Source organism: Lepisosteus oculatus, chromosome 29 (genome assembly GCF_040954835.1).
Source record: "Lepisosteus oculatus isolate fLepOcu1 chromosome 29, fLepOcu1.hap2, whole genome shotgun sequence".
Taxonomy (NCBI): Eukaryota; Metazoa; Chordata; class Actinopteri; order Semionotiformes; family Lepisosteidae; genus Lepisosteus; species Lepisosteus oculatus.
The window spans coordinates 7,382,285-7,405,732 of NC_090724.1; the positions used below are offsets into that span (position 1 = coordinate 7,382,285).

At 50.6% G+C, this 23,448-nt stretch overlaps 1 long non-coding RNA gene across 2 annotated transcripts in view; it reads right to left on the reverse strand.

Moving 5' to 3' along the window:
- Positions 1-7,589, reverse strand: part of LOC107079695 (uncharacterized) — a 35,141-nt gene extending 27,552 nt beyond the window's left edge. Inside the window, exons 1-3 of one of the 2 annotated variants that reach the window (XR_011184030.1) lie at positions 4,013-7,589; positions 2,307-2,461; positions 1,499-1,599 (exon numbers count right to left, since the gene is read on the reverse strand). This is a non-coding gene — a long non-coding RNA (uncharacterized lncRNA). Of the gene's footprint in view, positions 1-1,498; positions 2,462-4,012 lie in introns of both variants that reach the window. The other variant, XR_011184029.1, reaches the window with a different exon arrangement.
- Positions 7,590-23,448: the final 15,859 nt, after the last annotated feature.

Below are 23,448 nucleotides of genomic sequence, written 5' to 3' on the forward strand. Positions count from 1 at the left end.
ATCTGGAAAGTTCAGTTCAGTTTATTTGTCATGTGCACCAGTGCAGCGAAAAGCGGATTTGCACGTCTGCTTCCACACAAAGACATTAAGGAAACACCAAAAACACAAACACAGAACAGCAGCAGCAGCAGCAACAAGTTAAATAACGCACAACTTAAAACACATATCAGTATGAGTCAGTGGTAGGGGTAGAGGTCAGTAATCTGACTGCTTGAAGGAAGAAACCGTCTCTGAATCTGGAAGTTCGTGTCTTTATGCTCCTGATGTTGTTATAATCATCGGCTGATTATAACGCTGACCAGAGGGCAGGGGGAGAAAAGTGAGGAACCAGGATGACTGGTATCCTGAGGGATACTCCCAGCCTTCCTGAGACAGCGAGCTGTAAAGGGTAGTCAAGTCCTCTTCTCTGCAAATTTCCAGGCAGGAACTGGTTGGGCCGATGGGCGACACAGACAGAGGACCCTGGCGTCTCTGCGGGCAACCTGACCCATATAGACAGCCGAGAATCGCCCAGGAGGCACAGAACTCTGCCTGGGCAGAGGCACAGTCCAGCAGGTCCAGCACACGCACTGTATTTAAATAGCGTCTATCATGCCAACATGAGGACCTGTACACTCTCACTCCCAACATGCACATACAGCATGAAACGGGAACCTGGACCAGCCACGCTCCAGAGATAAAATACCTTTTAAAGAGAGAGCTTATTTATTAAGGGACTGGATGGAGCAAACATGATCTCAGCTAGGGGCCGTCGGCTAGGGATCGAGTGGAAATTGAAGTAACAACAAGGAGGGGTTTGTTTTTCTGCCCCTGCACCCGGCACCCTGTGCTTTTCGGTTCTCTTTTGGCTTCGCCCTCCTCCTCGGCTCTGCCAGACGGTGCCAGAACCTCCTCTGCCAACAGTCCTCCTGCTGGTCACTGCTCCCTCCCTGGGTCACTGGAGGGGCAAGAGCTATGTACACATCCAGGGAACCAAATAATGATAAATCCTCACACTTATATAGCGCTTTTCTGGACACTCCACTCAAAGCGCTGTACAGGTCATGGGGATCCCCTCCACCACCACCAGTGTGCAGCCCCACCTGGATGATGCGCCAGTCCGCTCCCCACACACCAGCTCTCAGTGGGGAGGAGAGCAGAGTGATGGAGCCAGTTCAGAGAGGGGGATTATTAGGAGGCCATGATGGGTAAAGGTCAGGGGGAAATTTGGCCAGAACACCCCTACTCTTTTTGAGAAACACCCTGGAATCTGTAATGACCACAGATGACTCGTTTTTTTGGCTCATCCAAAGTACGCAGCCTTTTATACAGTCTAGTGTCCCGGTCACTATACTAGGGCATTAGGATCCACACAGACGGCAGGGTGAGCGCCCCCTACAGGCCCCACTAACACCTGGTGGAGGTGGTGGAGGGGATCCCCATTACCTGTAAAGTGCTTGGAGTGGAGTGTCCAGAAAAGCGCTATATAAGTGTAAGCAATTATGATAATTATTATTACCTCTTCCCAGGAGTCTCCCATCCAGGTACTGACCAGGCTTACATCTGCTGAGCTTCAGTGGGCTGCCGGTGGTGAGCTGCAGGGTGATATTGCTGCTGTGGCTATATGATAAGAATTAACCAGATCTGGAGGCTTATTTTGTAGAATGTACAAAGGCATTGACCAAAATAGCTGGAAGAGCAGGGTACTGTGGTCACAGTGCCTGAAAAGCGCTTGCATTTCACCGTGGTCTATTTGCAGCTTCACTCTGCGAGCGCACAGCGGCTCTAAGCAAAATCCCCCAAAGACACAAGAACAAAAACGGCAGCTTTCTTCAGAGCCTCTCCTACAGGGGTCCCAGTCCTCAACAGCCATTACGCTGTGACAGGGTTTCCAAACTAACCAGCCCATCGGCTGATTAAAAACAACAAAAGACACCTCAAACACTTGGAGTTAACTTCAGCAGGACACCAATAGCTGAGTCTGGAGGGAGTGTCGAATCTTAAAGTCACGAAAAAAAGTGCGATTTGGAGTTTTTTGTGCCATGATGATCGTTCACATTTCTTATTGTTGGATATGGTACCATGTAATAATTTTTCTTTTCCCTTCAAAAATTGAACATAGAACACAAAATGAGTGCTAGCTTGACTTATAAATAAACAAGTGTGCCTGGAGCTTGTAGGTGAAAACAACCACCAGAACGTCACCCCATTTTCTTCTCTACAACTTGCTCAGCTGCCAAGAGTGGCACGATCCCACCTTGTAAACATTTACAGAATAGAGTGGACCACAGCATGACAGTGGACACAGTACAAAAAAGACTACCTACCTTTCTCTTCTGAGATTTCACAAACTTCAAGTCCCCTTCAGGCAATAAGCCAGGACAAGTTGTGGTGTATTCCTACCTCTCTGACCAATATCTTATCAGGAACCAAGTTCACAACACCAAACAGCTTTTGTGGTTCAGTACTTAAGCTTTTGATCCTGCAACATGAGAAACAAGAAATGCTACCGAGTTATTTAAGTGTCTCACTGTGTTCGTTTATTGTTTTAAATACAGGGGCAACGGCAGATGGCAAATATGCAGTCCAGTTCATCTCGGATCACCCTGCAATGAAACGAGGGCTCCCACTCGGAGATCAGACTCTTTCGCCTGTCCCATTTCAGATTTGAAGAGCATTAAAAAAAATCTTGTACAAAAAAAAACAACAGAAGACAAACTGGTCTAACACACCGTGCACAGTCCAGAAAACCTCAGCAAATCTGGCCTTTAACTTAGTCTCGTACTAACGCCTGCGGTGGCACTGAGGGGGTGTCAGGTGTGTAAAGCCCAGGCCGGGCTGACATTCTCTCGTTCGTGCTCAGGTCCTGTAAAAGCACTGCGAACTGAGGCTTGAAATAGGTTGCCAGGGCAACCTCATAACCTGACCTACGCACAGAACGCCTACACAACGAGCACTGTTGTTTTTAGCTGCTTTTATTTTGGACGCTTCGAGGGGAGGGAGGTGTCCACATGAGCGTGCGAGCGAGCATGTTGTGCGCACGAGAAAGGAAAGGCAGAGAAAACACGAGCGTGCTTAGCTTAGCGCGAGAGCACGGGTGGGGGGGGGGGGGGGGAGGGCAGAGGAAGACTGAGGTCGAATGAGCACACACCTCTGCCCGGCGTCTGTATTTCTCTGGGTTCAAGAGCCACTCGGAGCAGTTGGTCGGAGCAGAAGGCGGAGGGTCAGGGGGTACGTACACCCTGCGTTCCCAACTGCGTTCACATGTGCGCGTCTACTGTCACATGGGCCTGTTTTCCTGGCTGGTGCTGTCGGTTTTCAGGCTCGAGATTTTTTTTTTTTTAAACCGGACGAGGACAAAACCGAACGTGCAAAAGCACGGCCATGCACACGCGCACACGCGCACACGCGCACGCCGATGCACTATTAATATTCCCCCCCACCCTTGGCTCCTCTGGAGTTACCCCCTCCCACGTCTCTTAGTGTTACTCTCCCATCCTCGTGTGAAAGAGGTTCTGAAGAAGCAGCAGCAGAGAACTTCATGGGAACAGGGGTGTGTGAGGGGCTGAGCGCTTGTTTGCCCTCTCAGCAGGTTCTTTATTAACGAAACGTCGCGTTTTGGGTTCTGTCTTCTTGAACGACCTATTTTTCCCCAGAGTGAGGGAGGCCCCTATGCAGAGGACAAACCACTGGGGGGGTCAGGGTTTGGAGATGTCAGCTTTCGAAGGTGGTTCGAGTATCTGACTGGTTCTCTAGCTGACTTTCCACCCATCCAGCAACTACAGCTGCTTCCTGGGGCTGTTCTAGGGCGAGAGCGGGCACCCTTAACCTTGCCGTCAAGGATCTGAAGGGTTCTGGGAAATCTGCTGCTTGTGTCTTTGATTAGTAAGGTATGGATGGTGCTGTCAATCAGCGGATGTATGTAAATCAAATGGGAGGAGTTGGGCATCGTGGGCTGTCCCGGTCTTTAAGCCCCAATGGCAATTATTTTTAAAAACCATCAGTACCGCCAACTGCCTTGGGCTGCACTCGCTCGACGTTGGCGTTTTTCACTGGGCTCCGGACCCCCGCGACCTCAGATGGAGGAGCCCGTGGAAGTGTGGGGGGGCCGACTCCCCAAGACCTGCTCGCCTTCGAGCGCGTCCCCGGCAAGCAGCCCCATACAGGAGGAGGTTCGGCGCCGCCGGAACACCCCGCCATCCTGGACAGGCGCGCGGGACAAGCTCCGCAGAAACGACTCTTGAGCCTAGACGAGACAGGGGAGAAGAAACCCCCACCCAGCCAGCCCAACACTCCCAACCTGCCCGGTGCCGGTCAGGGCGTCTGCACTTGGCGACCTCCGAGAGAGCTCACGCCAACTGGAGGACCGGGGTCCAAGTCCGCAGGTGTCCCTGCAGCACAGAGAGAGGTCGGGGCCCTGGTTGGCCGAGGCCTGTCCTATCCCAGCAGGCCACACTGTAGGGACGCGCTCCTGCCCCACGTTCATTCCAGTGAAGCATTTCGCTCCCAACACACCCGTCAAGGCCATCCCATAAAACCCCTGTTACAGCGGACCCTGCGGTAACGGAAATCGGTTCAAACCGATTCCATTTGAAGCGAAGCTTCAAGTCCGCAAAACAGCCCAGGCAGATTTTTTTTTCCTGGTCTGTAGCTGTTACCTCACCTGCAACTGGTTAAAACATTCAGAATACACCGATACCAGTATACACAGCTATATAGTAGAGGTCATTTGTTTCCTACGAATAAATCATACCTGAAGCTTTTAACCCGCCCCCCCACAAACACACACACCATTCAAACCGAACAAGACAACACCCCCACCCCCCAAAATCCTAATTTACACCCAGCGAAAGCCGCGACAAAGGATAGAACAGTTAGAAGAGGGTTAGAATGGACAAAAAAAGGGGGGGGGGAGGAGGAATGAGGATTGTGGAGCTCTAAAAATAAAGGAGTCGCTGTTTAGAAAAAAAAAGAGGAAAAGAAATGTTGCAGGGCTTAAAATAGCTGTCCAAACAAAGGCGTGAATGAGCGCCGCGCTTTCAGAAGGAGCCCTTTCATTCCGCGCGGCTCCCTCGCTTCCCCTCGGCGTTGCTAGGCGACGTCACTCACGCTGCCCGCGGGCTCCAGGTACTTGACACCGGCGGCCGAGCCGAGAGAGAGAACGCGAGCCCGGGCCCGGGCCCGAGCCCGAGCCGCCTCTTTTCACACCGGCGATTTGAATTTAAAAATAACGGACGTGGCGGGGTGGCGAGGGGGGGTTTGTGAAGAAAGACAAAAACGGTTTTTTAAAAAATCCCCCCCAACACACACCATTCAGAATTCAAAGGAGGAGGGAATTATACCAGGCCTAATAATAATGATAATTAGCAATTTTTTTGTAAGTGTGTGTGTGTGGGGGGGGAGAACAAATCCTTTTAAGTAAAAATAGTGCTCATTAAAGCGAGTTTTGAATGGGATTATAAAAGGATCGACTGTCCCCCGCACTTTCGGGTTATTTATTGATCTGTTTCTTTATTCTTTTTTTTTTTTTGGCTGCTGTGGTCCATTAACAGACAAAAATCAGCCTCCTGTTGGGTTTTTTTCTCCCCATGATCAAATGAGCCATTAACAGGAGGTTGCTAGATGAAAATGAGATGCACAGGTGCAGTCTGGAATTTATTTCCATTCGTTAAGTATATTTTTTAACTGGTTTTATTTTTTTGGAAAATCACCTATACCTATCCCACATATTTAGAATGAGACGCGCAGTACTGAAATATTTGACTGGAGGGGTTTCTACAACTTTCATCTCACAGGCCTTGCGAATACGTTCCCCGAAAGACATCCGTGGTGGTACCTGGATTATCAAAAGTTCCCAAGGCAAAAGGGCAGAATTCGGCGTTCAGAATGACTTTTGCTCTGTTTTCAGAGATGATTTTACTGAATTTGGTAGCTCTGGTGCAGGCGAGGCGAAGAGAACCACAGATGAGAGATATAAATACAGGGAGGGAGAGAAGAGAGGGGTTCAGTGGTGTAACAGCCCAGGAGCCAGGAGCCCTGAGGGCAGAGGTCAGACCTGAGCCACTGCTAACAGCACCACCCCTCTGTAAAGATAAGCAACTGCATGAAACCTGCCACTTACAGGCACAGAGGAGTATTTTGCCTTAATTTATCCTAAATGTATTTGTTAATGCCTCATTTAATACCAGTTCTCGGGTATCTCCTCCCCATCATGAACTCTGTAGCCTTTGTAGACTTGAAACCACCACCAGAAAAATATATAGACACACGTTCCCACTGTCCAGGTGTTTGTAGACGCAGACTTCCATGAAAGCCCACAAAGTCTGAGTCACCCCAGCCTACACTATCAACCCCTAATTCCCCATCCCCCTCCATCCCAGAGTCTCCGACCCCCCCCCGCCCCCTTCCCCACCAAAGTCTTGTTCAAACAACACCATGCTTCACTGCCTGGGCCATAGATTATAGGGCTGGGGTCAGAGGTCAAGCCCCAGGGTAAGCCTGCTTCCTTTTCATCTCCAGCAGGAGAGAAGGGTGGAGGGGGAGTGCCGAGGGGACTGAGGAGGGCTTGAGAGGCCAGCTCGCTAATGCAAACAAGTCAAGGTGGACCAAACAGACTCCCTTTTGCTCATCCATGTACACAACACCAATATGTGTCACCCATGGGCACTACAAGGTATTAGCACCTTCATTCAAGTTCTTGTATCACATGTTTAACAGTAACACTGGGTGATTTCTCAGTGCTTTAGGCAACGAGTCCAAAACTGTTGCCAAAGCCAGGCGTTTTTGATACCCTTTCTTAAAAGTGACTGCTAAGTTTCCCCAACGGTGTTTTTTTTTCCCCAACTCCATGAAGAAAGGAACCGTCTGAACAGAAGTGCGACAGAGATTTGGCTGCAGCTCATCGGGGAAACTCGAGGCGATAACTAGCGATTTTGTTTTTTGCCTTCCTTAACGACGACCATGTGCTTGTAAACCCTTCCAGATTGCCGCTTACTCCTGGGAAGGGCTGCCAGATTCTATCTGGGAAGCACAGGGTGCAAAACTGGGACGACGCTCTGGTCAGAAAGGTAGACGGACGACTAGGTGCGGGCCGCGCGCACACACGGCGAGTATTCAGAGAGCCAGAGGCGGGGGTGTTGCCGAACCGCTCATCACCTGCTGCTTGCTCCTCAGCGTGCCGAGAGGCAAGGATGGGGCGTGCAAGCATCTCAAATGGAAAAAGGAAGCGAACGCTGAAACTTTCAGCGCCGATGCACTGAAATGTAAAATCTGGACATCGACAGCTGAAAACAGCACCTTGCTGCTGCTCTTCCCCTACGGTAGCTTTGCACGCCTACCCAGCAGGCTCATGAACACCGTGTTTTACTTTCAAAAGTAGACCAGCAGCCATATCACCCTGCAGCTCCCAGCTGGCAGCCCCACTGGAGCCCAGCAGGCGTGAGCCTGGCCAGTACCTGGAGGGGAGACTCCTGGGAAGAGGTGTTAAAGGGCCAGCAGGGGGCGCTCACCCTGCGGTCCATGTGGGTCCTAATGCCTCAGTATAGTGACGGGGACACTATACTGTAAACAGGTCCTGACTGTCTGTAGTTATTAAAAATCTCAGGGCATTTCTTGAAAAGTGTAGGGGTGTTACCCCAGTGTCCTGGCCAAATTTCCCCCTGGCCTTTACCCATCATGGCCTCCTAATAATCCCCATCTCTGAACTGGCTTCATCACTCTGCTCTCCTCCCCACTGAGAGCTGGTGTGTGGGGAGTGGACTGGTGCATCATCCAAGTGGGGCTGCACACTGGTGGTGCTGGAGGGGATCCCCATGACCTGTAAAGAGCTTTGAGTGGAGTGTCCAGAAAAGTGCTATATAACTGTAAGCAATTATTATTATTATTATTATTATTAAAAGTAAAACACAATAGGGCTGTCAACGTACCCCACTCCCTCGTGCGTTGTGCCTGGAAGGGGAGCTCAGCTGGGCCTCAGGTCCTCACGCCCAGACGTGACCAGCCCGGCTCTCGGTGGGTCCTTGTAAATAGGGCCTGACGTTCACGGCAGACAGGAGGTGCGATTTCCCCAGCAGACGAGAAATGGGAAACAGGCCCGCCTGCCTGCCTGCCTGCCTGCCCCCGCCCACAGCGCTAACCTACGCTCCGGGTTGTAAACACAGGGGCTCGGGTCACGGTGGGGGGGGGGCGCTGGGAGGCCCGACGCAGGGAAAGTGTGATTCACAGATCTGCTGCAGCGCCGACGCTAGTGTGCCTCGCACGTGTCTCCCAGGAGGTTTGCTTATTAAGGAGTTTGGTATTTATCCCACTAGGCTATACATGTTAGGTTCCCTTGTGATTTTTGTTTAAAAACGGGAAACTGGTATATATGACTACGCATCTGTCTTATCTACTGTCTCCATTAAACAGGCTCCTTGCTGGATGAAGCTAACCAACAGCCACAACATTCCCAGGACCCTCCCTTTTTAAGGTAGCATGTCCTGGTGTTCTCACAGATTTTGATGCTGGATGAACCTCACTCTTTTTCTCCCAGTTTTTGAGGTATTGCTCCATTTTTAGACCTGCACTGTGAAAGCCCAGTGCAAATGCCCAGCGGAAATGAGGCACAAGCTGGGAGCAGGTGAGGCCCTCTCACGGCGACCTCTGACCCTTGCCCACACGTGGCTGTAACCTCGTGCCAGGCCTCGTGCAAGCAGCTACGAATAACCGTTGGTAAACCCAGGCTACTCCACCCTCTCGCTCCCAAGACATCCCCAAATCTACGACTTAGGCACAAGATTAAGTCATACTGACACAGTCATACCGTATCAAAACTGGAAAATCCCGAATCCCGAAACGCGGCGCTGAAAGGCCTGCCCGCTCTTGGCGGGGGCCTGTCCTCTCCCTCAGCGAGCTCGGGGGTCAGCTGCAGGGCGCACTCTTCAACCCAGGCTCGACTTCGTTTTTTGAATTTTGGGAAAACCACGCTCGCAAAAAGTGCTCTGGAACGTCAAAAGAATGACATATCAGCGGTCCTTTGGTCAATCAGGACGGACAACTTCGTGAGGAGAAAGAGCCGCCAAGAGCCTGGCTTCTGGAGAAACAAGAAACGCATCGTTTCATTAAAAACACAGGAGATGAGCGTCTGTGGCGCCCAGTTCAGGCGCAACAACCCCCAAACACTTTGCAGAGACGCACCTGTGCCTTCTCGTCCTAGGGGTGTCGCGATACCTGAATTCTTGAGAATTCCCCCGGCAGACGATGCTGAGGACTCTTGCAGGAGCTTGTGCAGGACGATACGCTTTTGAACCCCCCCGACCCCCCCACCCAACACCCTTGGCCCTTTTCCCAAAAACCGCATCCGATTATCCCGCGTGCTTTGAGGCAGGACAGATCCGCAAATGCATCTTCTCCGGATAACGACGGCTTCGGATACACAAAACCGCGAGATCAGACGCGCACGGGGGGCGGCGGAGTGGGGAAGAGGGTTTTTTTTTTATTTTGACTGGCCCCGCAGCCAGTAATTGGTAGGCAGCCTGCGTGTTAATAAGCGGCTCTCTGGCAGGCACTAACACGAGGCTTGTTTGTTGGTGCACTGCAGTTAAGCGCGTGCAGGCACGATCTACCCCCCTCCTCTTCCTGCACGGAGGAAAAGCAGGAACACTGCAGGCACGCGGGATCACCAGACCCCCCCAACCCCCTGCACAACTCCCCCAGAGCTCAGCTGGGCGACCCAAGAGACACCCGGACCGAGAAAATGGTGTTGGAGGTGTGTATGTATGTGTGTGTGTGGGGGGGGTATCCTACAAATAAACAGACATCTTTTGTTCTCTCCTTTTAAACACAACATGACTGGTTTACATCAGGCCAGCCTGCTAGCCAAGACTGAGGTACAAGCACGTTCACATGCCTATCAAGACAACACACACCGCTGCAGAACCTCAGGCACCGAGAACCTTCGCCAACAAGAACAAGGGATCTAAAACCCCATCGCTGGGTTTTTCATCTCAGGCCATGGTCGAGTTTTGTTCTTTCGAATTTTTCGGACGGGGGGGGCTAGGGAAAGTGACAGAGATTGATGCGGATGGTTAGGGCGAGGGTTTGTGTGGTCTGACAGGAGCAAATAAACCAGACGGGCGTACGGCAAAAAAAAAAAAAGGAAAAGTTGAGTGGAGTGTACAGAGGCCCAGGCCGGTACATAAAAGGGCTTTGGGTTTTAAAAACCGGCCTCCAGGAAATAAGTCAGGCCAACCAACTGGGGAAATTGTTAGAAAACTAAAATAAACTACCTGCATGACTGAATTCGTGAGGAATTTACTGCCCACTGCCGACTAAACGGGTTGGTATTCAAGCAGGCGCAGAAAAATAATAGATAGATACTAACCTGGAACAAACCAGAGGGGTAACAAAGACGCAGGAGCTCATTGGGACAATTACAAAAAAAATTGTCTGGACCGGACCAATTTGTAGCCAAATCCCCCGTTTTCTAAGAACCCCAGCTGGTTGATCTGGAAGATCCTGCAGGATTCAGGACCCTTGAAGACCTCCCCTAATGTAAGCAATGTAATGGGGACTCCCCTCCACCCCCACCAGTGTGTACCCCCACCTGGATGATGCGCCAGTCCGCTCCCCACACACCAGCTCTCAGTGGGGAGGAGAGCAGAGTGATGAAGCCAGTTCAGAGATGGGGATTATTAGGAGGTCATGATGGGTAAAGCCCAGGGGGAAATTTGGCCAGGACACTGGGGTAACATCCCTACTCTTTTCCAAGAAACACCCTGGGATTTTTAATGACCACAGAGAATTTGGACCTCGTTTTTATGTCTCATCCGAAGGCCAGTGTCTTTTTTTCCCCCCCTTCACTATACTGGGGCATTAAGACCCGCACGGACCGCAGGGTAAGCACCCCCTACTGGTCCTACTAACACCTCTTCCAGCTGTAACCATAGTTTTTCCCAGGAGTCTCCCATCCAGGCTCACACCTGCTGGGCTCACGTTCGTTGCCAGTTGTGAGTTGCAGGGTGATATGGCTGCTGGCTATATAATATACTGCTCTCCTGTGTATCACGCAAATTCAAAGTCAATGTAGGTGAGAAAGGCTGGAATAATGAGTCACTATGATTATTTTTTTACTTTTTCTAGACAAAAAAAGAAGTTACCAGCCCCCACTACCTACTGGTTGCTTTTTGATGCGTATTAAAAAGAGAGGCACTCCCTTTGCTTCTAAAACGCAAGCCAGATTCCTGAGAAGCGGCTGAAACAAATGAGACGTGCCTCTGGCAACTGCTGGCACGAGCAGCAGGCATCCCAGCAAGCCCTGAAAAGTCACGCCACACCGCGAAAACGGAGGCGGCGAAGGAGAGGGAAGGGAACGAGGCCGCAGACGCTGCGCTGTGCCGCCCAGGCGTCAATCGGCCTGCACCGTCCCCTCGATGGGCCCCCCGGACAGAGACGACGGGGCGATGGAGGGGGAACCAACAACTTCCAACTAGGGCCTTGCTCAGGGGCCCAGCGGAGTAGGATTCCTCTGCCGGCCGTGGGATTTGAACCGGCAACCTCCCAGCCACAGGCGCAGATCCTGAGCCACAGTCCCACCGCTCCACCCGATAACAGACTGATAACGGCCAGCGTCTGCGTGACCCAGAGGACACAGGACACGGCTCTGGCCATCATCAGTCTGTTATCAGGCGGAGTGGTGGCTCTGTGTCTCAGGATCTGCGCCTGTGGCTGGGAGGTTGCCGGTTCAAATCCTGCAGCCGGCAGAGGAATCCTACTCCGTTGGGCCCCTGAGCAAGGCCCTTCACCCCAGCTGCTCCAGTATAAGTGGCTGACCCTGCGCTCTGACCCCCATCTTCTCTCCCTGTCTGTGTGTCTCATGGAGAGCAAGCTGGGGTCTGCGAAAAGAAATTCCTGATACAAGAAATTGTATTGAGAAGGACAGAAAGAGTGAAGGGGGGGGGAGGGGAGTAAAAAAAAGGAGAGGGGATCTCCTTGACAGCCTTCCTCCTCAGTGAATCACCTGGCCCTGAACAGCTGCAGGCAATTAGCGCTCTGCATGTAAGGCCTTTTAGCAGAAGAGCGTCAGGTGACCTTATACCTGGCAGGGATACGTGCATCAGCCTCCACTGCTTTTACCTAGAGTGTCCTCCCCTCCCCCCTTCCATCAGCTCACAGCAGAGCCTCTCTCCCAGACATCTCACACCTGCCTCCCTCACACTCCGGGATTTCAGGCTCGAGGACGCGTGGGCTCCTGAAGAAGTGCCTCAGAAGACGCGTGGGCACGGAATCAGACCTCACACTTCACATCCCCCCCGGCTCCGCCACGAGCCGCCGCCGCCGCCGCGCGATCACGCATCTGCGAATCGGCAAGCTCCGGGCCTCGGCACAGTCACGACAGCCCCTCTCTCGCTCGCTCAGCTGGGTACAGAGGGGGACCCCTCCGCTAACACCACCACCACCTCCTCGCTCCACAGATGCGGTGTGGGTTCCCCCAGTAACGGAAGGGAAACCCGGTTTTCTCCCGGGACGAACTCCCAACCCCCCTGGGTCTGAAACACTCCTTTCCTTGAAGGTCCCAAAGGGAGAACCCATGACCACTATTTAGAAATGCACAGCAGGTCAGAAGCATTTAGGGATCTGGGGCTCTTATTAGCATTATAAACCACTTATTTAATATCCTTATATTATTATATTATCAAAACGAGCAAGAGCACTACAGTACAACACCTAATTCATTACCTAATACTCATGGGTTGTACAAAAAGGCATTAGAGATTACAGAATCTACAGAAGAGCAAAAAAACTAAACGAGTCCCCTTACTCCACTCCACTGTCCAAAGGTGGGATATTCTCGTGCCCCAGAATCAGGAAAGACGGGACAAAAAGGGAAGCAGATAAGGATGAAGAAGAGGAAGCAGAAGCATCTAGTTAAGGTTCTGTTCCTCATAATCGCTCAATCACCTCCTGCGAGAGGTAATTGGATCAGAAACCTTACTCACTTCTCTACACACTCGGACAGAGAGGAAGATTTACAGCGTCCTGTGATAGTAACACCAGCACACACACACACCGCCAGTGGTATAAACCCTGCATGTGCATCTGCACCAGGCACACAAGGCCAAGCTACAGTGTTCTGCCATATGCCTGTGCCACGACTGCCTTGGGATTTCAGCTCAGCGTCAAGGCTAGTCTTTTTAAAGGGAAACTGCACCACTATTTGTGCACTTCCAGTTAGAAAGAATTGGCACTGATGAGTGCATTTCAGAGCACAATGAAAGTAAAAAGTACACAGTAACTTTAAAAATCTCCAATTTACATCGCAAAACAGACTAAATTTCCAGGTGTGCACAGCGCCATGTTCTACGTTTTAGAACAAGCCAACAAAACATCTGGGGATGTGTGCAGCCCTATTACATTGTAAACCAGCAGGCTAGTGAATACATCTCTCGTAACGCAATAAAAATACTGCTCTCGACTTCGGGACGGTTTTGCTGATCCGCTCGTCCATCACATTACATTAGTCATTACAGGGACTAGTGAGCAGGAAGGGCAGCATCACGTCACAATTAGCACAAACTCTCGCTCTCCCCCCCACCCCTCGTGGTGAGACCAGGGGTTGTCGACACCATGGGGACCACGGGAACTTCGACAAAGTTTATGACTTCGGGCTTAACTTGAAATTTGCAGATTTATTTCAGCACGGAGAGTTAATAACCGGCAAGAGAAATTGGGACAGCAGCTTCCATTTAAAATGAGAGGGCTCTGTACAATCCAGTTAGCACATATTTTGTGGGGCACAGGTCACGGATAACTTGTCAGTCCTCGCTTTTAATGCCACCTGAAACCCCCAAACCCAACAGCTGGTTTTGAAGCCATGTGACCCCCCCTTGCAACCAGGAGGATCCTTTGCAAAGAGGAGGTTCACAGCCTTTCAGGGAAAAAATAAAGAGGAGAACAGGTTCAGTCCTGGAGAAGGCATCCGATGAAGCCAGTGCACAGTGATGCCAGTTAGTGGCACACGCACACACACGCACACACGCACGCACGCACGCACGCACGCGCACACGCACACACGCACACACGCACGAGGAAAGACACTGATCAGACTCCCTCCCTCGCAACTGAAGGGGTGGGACGATGGCGTTAAGTAACTGTGTTTACCGGGAACAGCTCTGGAAGAGAGTCGAGCAGATCCGAGCTCCGCGCCAGTACGAGCGATCATCAGCAAAACAGGCAGAGCCCCGCGGAACTGCACCCCTACTCGCCAACGCACCGCCGCCGAGGCATCCTGCTGATGCAGCTGAAAGTGCTTTCCCATTCACATCTGAGCTAACACAGTGGGGGGGGGAGAGAGTTGGGGGGGGGGAGTTCAGTCAGTGGTTATGAGGCTCCTGCCTCATAATATTGGGCTCAGAAAACAAGTCCAGCCCTGGGTGGCATCTGTGTGGAGTTTGCATGTTCTCCACAAGTCTGCATGGGGTTTCTGCAGACACTCCAATTTCCTCCCATAGAGCAGGCTAATCGGGGGTCTCTGAATGGTTCCTGTGTTTGCCTGCATGCTCAGACTGGAAGGCCATCCAGGGTACTTGCATTACATGCTTCTGGGGCACACAAGAATGGTCATTCACAAGTGAAGGCTATTTGGTGGCCCACCTCGGTCATTTGGTTGTTAGCTGCTCATCCATCTCTCATTAAAAAAAAAGCCATAATTTCAACAACATGACTGGGCAGCTTGTTCCAGACACCCACACTCTCGTCTGTAGAAACGTGTCCCCTGTTCTCGGTTTTTATGAACCTTACAGGTGTAAGTCACTTTTTCCAATAAAGAATGCAGGGAGTATCCAAGCTGCACACTTTATCCTATAGAGTGTCTTTGCTGCAGTTCCAAACACACCCTGAGCATTCGGAGGGCAAATACATATCAGACCCCCCCCAGATACAGAGAGAGATTCAAAATTCAGTTTTGCATGTGTTTTTCCCCTCTGCGTTTTTTTCCCTCTTGCGATGGAAGCTGTGGAGCCCAGCTAACGAGATCAGCAGCTCATTTACCTGAGCTGCAGGTAGGCAGAAATGCTCGTTCACATGCATATCGACGCCACAGCCTTTGACAACAGATGGGACTGACCAGCTGCAGCAGCACACACAGAGATGCCCCGATATGTTGGACAATGGATGTGGCATTCACTATTTCCATTACAAGAGACGGAGTCAAATCTCTTAAGCCCACAACGACCAGCCCACATAGAGAAGTACCCGTTTTCCATTTTGACAATTGCTAGAAGGATGTGACTGCTTGCTGTTTTGCTCCCCAGTGTGGGGATTACTAAGAACTGGACCTTAATGATAGGAGCTCCCTGGAAGAATATCAGCTGCTGAACTGAACTGAAAGTGTGCTAAAAGCACTTGCTCATGCGAGGCGGTGCATCTGAAGTACCGTAAAGGCTGATCTGACCTGATACTGAGTGAGGTGTTTCCTTCGGTGAAGAAATCGTAGAGAAAGAAGTGAGAAGGAAATCAAGTGACGCTACAGCAAGTGGCTGTTTTTATCGGCAGCCAGAGAAGATCTTCATCGTTAATTAATGTTTGCCTGTTCTTCTGGCTTGTTTTTAAGCTCTGGGTATCACGACACTGAACACCCAGTTCCTCTTTTGGATTCTGAGAAAAAGGAACAGGGTCTGCGCTGAAAACCAGAAATTGCCCACACACTCATGCACATAGAAACACACATACAGTGGACAGTCAAGGAGCCTAATCTTCGCTGGGTGACTTGCTCCTACATTGACAGCGGCCCGCCCGGCTGTCACAGAGAGGCGGTCAGTTTAAACCGTTCGCAGTAATCTAATCTTTTCTGCAAAAAACAGCTCTTGATATTTCCACCCCAGACGAGTCGCACACAGCACCAACAAAAAAAAAACACATAAGGGTTTGAGTTGTTTCCAGCCTGAGCTGGTTTCTTTGCTCCTCGCACACTGATGCAAGCTAACATGAGCTTTAAACTAACATCCTTTAAACTGATCCCGGTGAGGATCAGACTGTGCACACCGATTGCACCCAGGTCCATCCCTTGTGAACATCTTCTAGTGGGTAGAAATGGAGTGTCACTGCAGGGTCTGAGCTCACAGGGGTGTCAAGATGTTTCAGATTGGTATCTTCGGCCCCTTTAGAGCCCTCCGTCCTATCTGCACACCTTTGTCTAAGCAGCTGCCTTATGTACTGGTTCTGGAACGGCCCTGTTCTATGCTTGACCAGTGAGGCAATATCGTCAATGCAACGGAGACAGCGGAATAACGATCAAGCTGATGGCCTGATCCATGCGCTGAGGCCAGAGTGTGCTCAAGGTGGACCATCTGCACGACAGCTCAGTCCACCAGTGCGTCACACGAGGTTGCACGTTTTAACCCCCTGAAAACAGAGCTGGCCAATGACCCGCGGGATAGCGGTCGAAGGCGTTTGACAAAGTGGCTCATGTAGCCCAGGGGGGAAAACAGAATTCCTTCGCTTCCCAGCTCGTGTGTATTTATTTCACCAAGTCATCACCTTCACGCCTGCTATACTTTATCCTCAATGAATATGCATTGACACACTAGTGAACCTGCGTGGGGGGAAAAAATGCATGGAGACAGAGAAGCATACAATCTGCACTGCAGCCCGCTCTGAGGACCTCAGAAAGCCCTGTGAGGTGCTGTGTAATGCAGTACGAGGATGTGTTTTTTTTTAAATAAAAGGCAATACCGTCCCGAGCGTTGCGTCGATTCGGGATTTTCTGCTTCTAGCGAGTGTCCACCTCCCACCGACTCTCATCCGGCGGCGCTTTGCAACCCGATCACGTCTCCCCAGCCTACTCTTTGCACTGAGCGATGTATACGCATTTACTTATTTATGTCGTCGAGGTGTTTTTGTCAGTGTGTGCTGAGATGCAGCGAAGGGGTGTGAACGCTGTTCCTCTTTTTCTCTCTCCCCCGAAATGACTGACTGCCCCTCCATTTCAAATCGTTTGAAATTTAGGACAAGAGACACCCAAAACCGTAGGGCAGCGGACGATGTTGTGTTTTTTTTTTCGTTTGCGGGGCAGATGAGATAACCCTCGTTAATATAAATATTTAACCCTCGTTTTCACCCTGATGATCGTCAGCGTCGCGTTGGGAAAGACCTGCAACTTGCCCAAATAAACCAACAGCAAAGCATCACTCGGAACAAAGTTACCTGGGGGGGGTCCCTTAGTTCTCCAACACCCCCAAATACTTTTTTTAACGGATTTTCAACAAATAGCAAAAAAATAAACTTGTCAATTGGTATAAAAACATTAACAAACTGTGCAAGTGTGGTCTAACACAACGTGGGTGTTTAAAAGCGCTGGTATGTGGAACAATTTGAATATAAACGTAACAAACAGCCGAAGCAGCACAACATACTTAACACAAATCGTATAGCTATAACAGTACTACTAATAAACTATTTTGTATAGCCCTTTTAAAATAAAGCTCAAAGTCCACTTCCCTCTTACCACTTAACAGCAGTTTTGTCCAGCGATGTCAGTGAAGGATAAACTACAGATGGCCAGGGCGCCTTCGGGTCTGTGTTTTCTTAAATACGACTTTAGAAAAAATGTCAAATAACGCTATAGGTTGCGTGTGTGCTTAAAAAAAACACACTAGTTTTATTTTCATTTTTTTCCCCCCGAACGTACTTTATTCCAGAATTGGAAAAACTGGCAATCTTCATTTTTGTTTTGAGTCATTCGCTATAAAGCTCCAAATGTACAACATTTGCAATAAAAGTAACAAGACAATTTCATGACACCCCCCCATGCTGTAAAACTCGGCGGAAGTACAGCGACCTCTACAGGAAGTGGTTATTCCACTGGGGGGCGTGACCACCAGGTGAGACACGGGGAGTCCAAGTGACCTTTCTGAAACCGCACAGGCAGTCCACCCGAGCAAGACAGGAAATGTGATCGGTGCCGTCCACACCAAGCAAAGACACGTGTGTTTTATTTTCAAAAGAAAATGAGTGACTCACTTCTGGAAAAATCCACCGGGCAGCGTAGTGGGTGAATCTCTAAACTCACGGCTGGTGGTGATGGTGGTGGGCTCAAGTCCCCAGGACAGACACTGCTGTTGTCCTGCAGCATTGTATCCTACCCCAGTATCTCCAGTCCTCCCAGCTGAATGACTGGGGAGCAGCCTTGGTGGGATAGACCCAGCTGTGGCTCACATCCCATCTCCCTGCTCAAAACAACCCCATTAGCTGGATGCCTGATCAGATAAGGTCTCTGTGATGTAGCAACACTGGGAGGTTCATCACTTCCACCAGTCTTAAAGCAACTCTGTACAATATGGTAGGGGTGTTACCCCGGTGTCCTGGCCTTTACCCATCATGGCCTCCTGATAATCCCCCTCTCTGAACTGGCTTCATCACTCTGCTCTCCTCCCCACTGAGAGCTGGTGTGTGGGGAGCGGACTGGCGCACTCTGGAGAGCCCAGGAGAGTAAAGTTAAGGAATTATTATTATTCTATTTCCTTTTCTTATTGCAATGGGATACAGCAACCCAACATCTTCAGTGGGAGTTTAGAAACAAGACAACCAGCCCTGAACACAACACGATCAGTCCAGAGTGGGCCGGCCTGCAGCTCTGATGCATCAGAAGGAGCCAAATTCTCATTCCCAGCGTGCACACTGGACCATGTCATACAGCGGGAGCCGGCTTCGTCAGGGGGGTCGTTTTAATGCCCAACTAGAAGCAAAACACAGGTTTAGTCACTCCCAACCCGAAAGAACCACAAAGAGCAACGATCGTTCTTTTTTCTTTTTTTTTACCTTTTTTTACATCTTGGCTTGACATTTGAGCTGCTTTAAGCTGCACTTTTTGCCTTCCAGAGCAGCAGTGCTGCTGAGACTTGCGGCCAGGCTCCAGGGTGCTGGCTGGTGTGTGTCTCTGGCCCCCGGGGTGATATTTGATATGAAAGCAGCGAGCGGCGATTTCTCGAAATCCGAAAGGCTGAATGGGGACCACAACCCGGCCACTTCCTTTCACGAGAAGTCTCCCCCGACACCCACGGTTTTGAAAAAAAAGGGCCATTTTTCGGTTGTCAGGAGACGTCAGCGATAATCAGTCTTCAAGAAGCCCGTCGCTGTAAATAGTTTTATCTCTGGTTTTCGGAAAGGCTGCTTTTAGACAGTTGGACCACTCAATTCTCTGTCTTAGCGTGCCAGTCCTGGCTTCTGTGCTGTGAATGAATCATTCAGCTGCAGTCTAGCACAGCAGCGTAATCTCTCTCTCGCTAGCTGACGAGCTCAAATGTCCGCTGAGCATGCTGTGGACTCTTCCACCTTGTTTCAGCTATTCTTGAAAAAGGTCAGCAGTTCAGTAGCAGTAATTGGAGGTGCATGGATTTTTTTGGTTTATGCAACTACACCCTGACAAAGAAACCATCCAAAGTTTGATGCAGACTCATATGTTCTATGATTCAGTGTGGTCAGCGCTCGACATGACCATGAATTACCAGATTATCAACTGCTGTTTTACACCACCCACCATATTCTGTAGCCCAAGGATGCCTCGTTTGCAGCCTCTCCAGACAATTGCACCCATTCATTTTCTAACCAGTCACAGGGGAGTCAGGAGCCTATCCCAACAAGCAACTGGCACAAGGCTGGGTACACCCTAGACAGCACACCAGTCTTTCACAGGGCACCCACCCACCCACACACACACACACCTAGGGCCGATTTTTCCTGAAGCCAATTAACCTACCGGCATGTCTTTGGACTGTGGGAGGAAACTAGAGAACCTGGAGGAACACGGGGAGAACATGCAAACTCCACCCACACAGCACCGAATCCCCGATGTTAACTGCTGTGCCGCCGCCAGACCATTCCATTCCGGAATTTGGATCAATCCAGCTCCTTAATTGCTATATCAACCCCCAGTGATTAGGAGTTAAATAATTAAAGAGCTGGGTGTAGCAGCTGTAGGTGCTGCAGGCTAAGTGCTAGCGAAAGCCTGCAGGGTGAAGCACTGGTCAGGGCTCCTGGCTTGTATCTGGGAGGTTATGGGCTTGGACACTCCTGTGCCCTTGAGCAAAGGACCTTAGGAAAATGTCCATCTACATAAATGCATATAAACATACGTTGCTTTGGATAACTTAAAATATTGATCCAGCCAAATGAATGAATAACAATTCAGAAATCTTGCCTTCTGAGCAGAGCCCTAAATGTAGTTGATTATTGGACGCCACTGGCATTGTGTGGGTCTCCTCGGTTTGTTTTTTGATTCTGTGTGGTCAGAGCCCCCGAGGCACAGGAAGTGGTTGTAGGCACAAAGTGTGGGGTGGACAGGTGAGCGGAGGCAGGAACAGGGTTAACTGTGTGAGCAGTGACGCCTGTGAGGCGTATCTCCAGTCAAGCGCATGTTTCTAATTGTGTTGTTCGGTCGGACAAGCTAGATCTGTTTTGCTCGTCTCACCTTCTCACTGCCCTCCCTGACTTCCAGGCCTTTCCAGACCGTTTCTCAGGAAGGGAGGCTTGCCGTGTCAGATGCACGCACCTTCCTTTAAGTTCACAAACACCTCTAGGGGTATAAACGCGAGTTGCTTTTATGATGTTTTTTATTTTGTTCGTCTGTGTTTGTTTGTGTTCTAATTAACACGTCCTTTTAATGCTGTTCACACATAGCCCTTAAGCCAAAGGGGTAAACAAAGCCTTTTGGTCATCTCCTGTCTGCACCCTAAAACCAAAGAAAACCCAAAAGCAGGGCTAGATCGTCGATTTTTCTCTGCTGCGTTTCTGCCTTTGCTGCAGCTGCTACAGCTCTGGAAAGGGATCTCTCAGCGATGTCCGATGTTGGAAAAGGCCGGACGGTTTGTGTCTCGTTTTGACTCCAGCCCGCCGAGAACGCGACCAAACTCCTCTATAACCCCCACACCCCCTGTGCACGGCGAGAAGAAACACGTGCCTCATGAATCCAGGAGAGAGAGACGCTCCTTCTGCTCGTGCAGAAGTCAGCTTGCTCACAGAGCATCTTGCTGTTGGATCACAGACGAGAGCACAAACGACAGGCTGTTCCCTACAGCCAGAGCTCTCTTCTTACAAGGCCCTCAGCCCTGTCTTTGCTGAAGTTTCCATTGCTGCACAGCTGCTGGCAGGCAGGAGTGTTTCCAGGGGGGGTTTTGAGAGCCCCGATGGATCAAAGCTGCGGATGACAGGGCGATTCGGAGCACTCCTCCGCCGCTGCCGGGTGCAAAAACCCCACCCCAACCCTACCGTGTGCCCAAAAGCTGTGGTTTGTTTTAAAGAGAAAAAAAATGGGTCACCGTGCAAAATCAACCTTCTCCTGCGATGATTATTGATTGCCGTGACTGAAACAGGCTTCATCTGATTAGCTCGGGGGTGGGGGGGGGGTGGAGGGGGGCAATACCCTTCTTTAAAGGGAAGCGCAGCTGAATGAGTCACACTCCGGCATGCCTGCAGCCTCACCTGTCCTGGCCTCAGAACGGCTCTTGCAGCCCAGCTTCTGTGAGCAGGGCCTCACCCATCCTCCCTCCCTCCTCTTGCTCCGCACACCTGGTTGGAGCCCCAGCCTGGTGCCTCTGGGCCTGGCTGTGGTTTGAACAGAACAGCCCCTGTGTACACTCCAGATAATCATCACATAGCTCTCATGCCTGTCTCCTCCCTCCCCTCCTGCCTGCCTGCCGGCTTGTCTCGCTCTCTGGCCTGCCCTAGCTCAGGCCTGACAGCCTGCTCGGGCTCAGACAATAGCTCCTCTCTCTCGAGTTCCCCTCGCCTCTCTCTCTCTCTCGCGTTCCTCCTTACCCAGGTGTGCCCAGGCAGTTCAGGGGAGGCAGACAATGGGGGGCCATTTCATGTCCCCCACACCCTCCTCCGTAAGAAAATCAGACAATGAACACAGAGTATCCCATTGTGGGCCGCAGCAGCTGTCTCACCAGTGCACCCAGAGAGGGGAGAGGAGCCTGCAGCGAACAATAAGGACCACAGGCCTTCCTTTCCAAAGTGGAAACTGATTTAAAGGGGAAACAGTAAAAGAGAAACTGAGGTCCCACTTTCTCAGACTGCTTATTAAATCTCGGCGCCAAAATAAATGGAAAAAAAAGTAACAAATTCCGAATCAAGGCCAAAGTGGTGAACATTGTGAAAGTTCTGGATAGTCGCCGTGTTGTTGCAAGCCCCTGGTCTCGCCACAGGCGAGAGGGAGAGTTCGTGAGAATTGTGAAGTGATGCAGCCCTTCCTGCTCACTAGTCACTGTGATGACTGATGCACTGTGATGTACAAGCGAATGAGTGCAGGTTGTGCAACAGACATTTCACCACAGAAATGTTCCAATGTGATCTGCATGCAGAGTTAACAAGTAAGTGGTATTGGTCAGCAGAACCGACCAAATCGAGATCAATATGTCTATTGGATTTAAAGAGATGCATGCACAAGGTAATACTATTACTATTAGACTCTAAACAGGCCAACTTCCGTTGCCGTTCTGAATGACAGAACATGGTGCTGCTCATTCCTGGAAATGTAATCTATTTCGTGATGGCGATTGGAGGTTTTTCAAGTCACAGTGCTCATTCAACTGGCGTTGACCCCTCTTCTTGCACATTTCGGAGTGAAAGTGCCTACGAACACCAAAATCCGGCCCTGGCGACTTACGCGTTATTTAAAAAACGAACAGGGTCCAAGCCATATTGGGTGTCCTGTGCTGCTGCCTCCTGCCATTGCAGAAGGTCTCCCCAGCACTTCACCATTCGACCTCTGGTTCAGGAGGAGCATTGTTGTAATTAAGCCCCTTACAACAGTCTGCTCTTTACGAATAGGAGACCCATTTGCTCTTTACAAATAGGAGACCCATTCACTTATTCATTCATCATATCAGGTTGCCTGCATTGTGTGTGTTTTTTTTGTGGAATAAGCCGATAAGAACAGCAGAGTTCTTGTCAGAGGCAGCTGGCCAGGCGGCCTCCTTATCTCCCACATCATGTGACCCGGGTCAGTGGCAGCGGGGCAGATGGACCCAGACATCGATCAGCTTTCGATCAATAATGGCGTCTGATCGGGGGGTGGGAGATCTGAGCCAGTCTGGCCCCAGTGTAGGTGGGGGGTGGGGTGAGTCACTGTCTGAACACCCCGGGGGGGCGTTGTTAGGGTGCAGCAGGGCAGCGTGGGATGGGAGCAGGCACTGTTTGCCCCATGTCGTTTGTTGACGTGCGGTCAAACAAACACTTCCGGGACCAGCCCAGCACAATCTCTTTTGCCCCCGTCGTCAAGTCTTCTCAGGAAAGATCAAACCAGAGAGTTTAATTCACATCCTGCCAAGGGGGGTCTGCAAACGTGCTAAGATCACCCCGGTAAAGGCGGATGATCCTTCCCCCATTTTTTTACGCATAATGTTTTAACACTTCCTTGATCACCTCGTCCGTGATGTCGGTGTGTTTTGCACCTTGGGAAGAACTGCAGGATTGTCACGCCAATGGCTTCAGCTCTGC